This window comes from Corylus avellana, unplaced genomic scaffold (assembly GCF_965113065.1).
Source record: "Corylus avellana unplaced genomic scaffold, dhCorAvel1.hap1.2 HAP1_SCAFFOLD_200, whole genome shotgun sequence".
NCBI classification, from domain to species: Eukaryota; Viridiplantae; Streptophyta; class Magnoliopsida; order Fagales; family Betulaceae; genus Corylus; species Corylus avellana.
This window is the reverse complement of record NW_028290589.1, coordinates 20001-25000: the sequence shown is the minus strand read 5'-3', so window position 1 is coordinate 25000 and position 5000 is coordinate 20001. Positions and strand designations below refer to the sequence as shown.

General features: G+C 33.0%; 2 non-coding genes across 2 annotated transcripts; one reads left to right on the top strand and one right to left on the bottom strand.

The window, feature by feature from the left end:
• Positions 1-291: 291 nt before the first annotated feature.
• TRNAT-UGU (transfer RNA threonine (anticodon UGU)) lies at positions 292-364 on the top strand. Its single transcript has one exon. It is a non-coding gene; the product is annotated as a tRNA-Thr (tRNA).
• A 1255-nt stretch (positions 365-1619) lies between these two features.
• Positions 1620-1706, bottom strand: TRNAS-GGA (transfer RNA serine (anticodon GGA)). The gene has a single exon. It is a non-coding gene; the product is annotated as a tRNA-Ser (tRNA).
• Positions 1707-5000: the final 3294 nt, after the last annotated feature.

Sequence of the window (5000 nt, the reverse complement as noted above, 5' to 3'; positions counted from 1 at the left end):
AACATAACTCAAAATGACTAAAAAAAAGTAAATTTATTAATACTTTAATATTAAAATATTAATTAATAATTAATTCAATTTATAATTGATCTAATTAGAATTATTAGATTATTTTTAGAATATTAATCGTTATGTTCTATAATCTATTCATTCAAATATTTATTTGAAATTCTATTCTATATTTATATTCATTAGATTTCTATTCATTATGAAAACTAAGAATGAACAGTTAATAATTAAGATCCCAGTAGTTTACTAAATTCCTATATATGTACAATTTTTGTTATGTGAGCCCGCTTAGCTCAGAGGTTAGAGCATCGCATTTGTAATGCGATGGTCATCGGTTCGATTCCGATAGCAGGCTTTTCTTTATTTGTTTGATTTTTTACATAACATAATTGATAATGTGAAATCAAAGAATATTGAAAAGGCTTCTTTCCCCTTTTTTCCAAGAGTCACCGATCTACTGTGTCGTAGGAACCTACAATTAGAAATTAGAGGAGCTCGATCTCGGTATAACAAATCAAGAAAAGAATCTTTAGTTTTTTTTAGACATATACAAATACAATAAGGTCCGGATATTTATACAATTCATCTAATTATTCTTTGTGGTACAATACTTTAGTAGATTTCGCTTTATTTATTATCATTTAGTTTAGTTTTAATTTATGAAATTTCAATAAAATAAGGAGTCTTTATGTCGCGTTACAGAGGGCCTCGTTTCAAAAAAATACGCCGTCTGGGGGCTTTACCGGGACTAACTAGTAAAAGGCCTAAAGCCGGAAGCGATCTTAGAAACCAATCACGTTCCAGTAAAAAATCTCAATATCGTATTCGTTTAGAAGAAAAACAAAAATTGCGTTTTCATTATGGTCTTACAGAACGACAATTACTTAAATACGTTCGTATTGCCGGAAAAGCCAAAGGGTCAACAGGTCAGGTTTTACTACAATTACTTGAAATGCGTTTGGATAACATCCTTTTTCGATTGGGTATGGCTTCAACTATTCCCCAAGCCCGCCAATTAGTTAACCATAGACATATTTTAGTTAATGGTCGTATAGTAGATATACCAAGTTATCGCTGCAAACCCCACGATATTATTACAGCGAGGGATGAACAAAAATCTAGAGCTCTGATTCAAAATTATCTTGATTCATCCCCCCGCGAGGAATTGCCAAAACATTTGACCCTTCAACCATTCCAATATAAAGGATTAGTCAATCAAATAATAGATAGTCAATGGGTCGGTTTGAAAATAAATGAATTGCTGGTTGTAGAATATTATTCTCGTCAGACTTAAACCTAATTAAATAAAAACAATAAAACAAGGGTTCGGACAATTTTTCCCTTTTCGCCTAAGCAAAAAGACCCATCAAAGTAAGGAGTTTGATACGGGGATTTTTCTCCCATTCATGGATCACGGATCGGTAGGGAGATTCTCATTCCCTGTTGTCTACTCTTTCCAGTATGTTATTTTCTGTACTGCGGAACATAGGAATAAAGAATCTATATCAAAATAAAAGAAAGGTCTAACTTAACCGTTGGAATAATGGTATCCATTGTTATTTGCTTTGATACATTGCTGTTAATAAGATTGGTGAATTAGGTGAAAGGTACGGAAAGAGAGGGATTCGAACCCTCGGTAAACAAAAGCCTACATAGCAGTTCCAATGCTACGCCTTGAACCACTCGGCCATCTCTCCTACATAATGATTATGGCCCAGAAACCGAGTGAATAGTGAGTCATTCATATTAGATTTTTTGATAGGTACGTACAGTCAATTCTAACTATAAAAAAATATAGAAAACTTTTCATCAAAGAAAAACCCTTCCTTCAAGGGGGGGATAAAAATAATTTTTTTTTGTGAAAAACTGTTAAAAAAAGATATATATCTATTCATTTCATTCTTGCGAAGACGGCGCTCCCATCTTTTTCCAATAGTTATTCTTTTTACTTACAATATTTATACCAAATTAAATCAATGAATTAGAACGAATCAATTGATCTATTTTTTTTTTTATTTTTATGTTATTTCGTACTGTACAATTTCTTTGTTTGTGGGATCATTTTCCCACAAGAGGTAAGTAAAAGAAATTATAGAATGGATTGCTACCTATGCCCAGATCTCGGATAAATGGAAATTTTATTGATAAGACCTTTTCAATTGTAGCCAATATCTTATTACGAATAATTCCGACAACTTCAGGAGAAAAAGAGGCATTCACCTATTACAGAGATGGTGCGATTTGATGTTTTTTTCTTTACCGATTTCAGTCTTCGGAGAAAGATACATTATTTGGGAGAGAAATAAAAAGATTATTGAAATAAATCTACGCTTATTGTGAAGGTGAAGTTTGTAAATAAAACAATTCCTTCTGTCGTGTATCCCCGATTAATGCAGCCTCAGATGCTTCAATTTTAGATTCTAGTATTGAGCGAAAGGTTACACCTATGGGTTAGGTCAACCCTACTTCACTAGTACCAATAGGCAGCATAGGGAAAGAAGCACTACGCCTAGGAATCAACAATACGAAAACTTTGTTATAAATTATACCTTTTCTTTATCGGAATCGGGATTAACAAGAATGGTTGGTACAACAAATATCCATCTCGTTCGTATTTTGGATACCCGTATAACCATCGAAGACTGTTGAAGTGACTAATTCCCGGAAATTAAGGGGTGTTAAGAACAAAGAAATTGTTAGAGTTATCATTTTTATTTAGTTCCAAGATACTTGATGTTAAGAAAAGATCTTTTACAGGAAGGTTGGTTAGAGATTTCTTGTAAAAACACTAGCCCCGTTTGGTTCATAATGAAATTATTTCAATCTTTTTTGATGATTCCATGTATTATTCTCATTATGCACATAAAAAGGGAGGAGCCGTATGAGATGAAAATCTCACGTACGGTTCTGGAACGGAGATTCTTTGAATCGAAGACGACCGCAACGGATGTCGGCTCAATCCGAAGGAAATTATGCGGAAGCTTTACAGAATTATTATGAAGCTATGCGACTAGAAATTGATCCCTATGATAGAAGTTATATACTCTATAACATAGGTCTTATCCACACAAGGAACGGAGAACATACGAAAGCTTTGGAATATTATTTTAGGGCACTAGAACGAAACCCGTTCTTACCACAAGCTTTAAATAATATGGCCGTGATCTGTCATTACGTGCGACTATCTCCACTATAGAAAGAAAAAAAGGAAAGAAAGAGCAAATCCGCTAATAAATACTAGAAAATAGGCTTTCTACATATCATATCTATCGTGTCCAAAACAACGATTTTTATCAGCTGTAGCAAAGAAAAAGAAAGAAACTTCATAGAAGTCCAAATAGGAAGAAATAGGTATGCCTAGATCCTTTAGTCTATGGATAAAGAAAGGATCTAATTGATAGAAAGAATAAGCACCGTAAAGATCAATTAGTGAGGTTTTGGGCCGATACAATAAGAACTGCTTACTTATGTCACGATATGAGATAAAAGTTAGGAATCAACTTATGTAATAGAGTCGATCCCCTAAGGTATTGAGCAGCGGTGTAGAATCAGATCCCAAAGATAGTAAGTCTTTTCTTTCTTATGAAAGAAAGTCTTTTTCAAAGATTCTATAGAAATTTATATATGAAACCGAGATAGTTACCTTTTAGAAAATTCTAATGATAGTGAAAATGCCTATGCTTTATTCTTCTGAAGGTGGGAAAAAAGATAAAACTAAAACTGATTAAATTATTAATCAAAATTAAAGTTTGAAACTCATGCAATTAATCTCTTTTGGTTAACTCGAGAAAAAAAATGAGATAGATCTATGAGAAATCTCATTCAATTATTCAATTATATAATTATATATTATGGTAGATTAAAAAATGGGACACCAAAAGAATTGACTGCTGAGCCGTATGAGTAGGAAACTCTCAAGTACGGTTCTAAGGGAAGGAATTTAACTGCCTATTCCGACCGGGGAGAACAGGCCATTCGACAGGGAGATTCTGAAATTGCAGAGGCTTGGTTCGATCAAGCCGCTGAGTATTGGAAACAAGCTATAGCGCTTACTCCAGGTAATTATATTGAAGCACAGAATTGGTTGAAGATCACAAGGCGTTTCGAATAAGAGCGCTCTGTTTATTTCTTATTTTATTTAGTATTATTTAGAATTTTTATATTTTTCTATTTACTCTTTATAATAATCTTTATATTTATAATAAAATAAGAAATTCTATTTGTTATAATAAAATTGTTTTGTAAAATAGTTTTGTTTGTTGTCCCCATCAGTCAAATAAAACGGTTCTCTGGAAAGAACCAATCAAAGAATTTCATTATATCCCTTCTAAGATCGTTTTTTTCTATTTCGTCCGGTATTTCGTAGGAATAACCGATACACAGATAGAGTAGAGAATCCATTTTTTTTTATTCCTATTAAACTAATAAAAGAGGCTTTCGAATGACTAAATATCAATACTGGAATGTCTCTTAGTTTAGTAATGACTAATGACTGCTTGCGCGATTTGGAATAGAGTAAAGTAATAAGTAAAATGTTCTATGTAAGACATAAAGTAGTTCTATTTAGGAACTTATAATTGAGATATGAATATACTGAGTTGCACAAAAAAATTGTTTTTGCGTCAATTCAAATACCTGAAAAGGTTTTATAAGATTAAAAAGTGTCCGTTGAGCGCCTCGTGGCTATGTCATAATAGATCCGAACACTTGCCCCGGATCAACTTCCAGATCATAATTGTTCTAGTGAATAACTAAAGAAAATAGATAGATGGGAGATAGTAGAGAAAGAACTAAGTATAAACATCTCTCATAGGTTCACTAATTACTTAACTGTTGGCGAGTCTCTTTGTACGTGTTGTCCGGAAAGAGGAGGACTCAATGATTATTCGTTCGCCGGAACCAGAAGTAAAAATTTTGGTAGATAGGGATCCCATAAAAACTTCTTTCGAGCAATGGGCCAGACCCGGTCATTTCTCAAGAACAATAGCTAA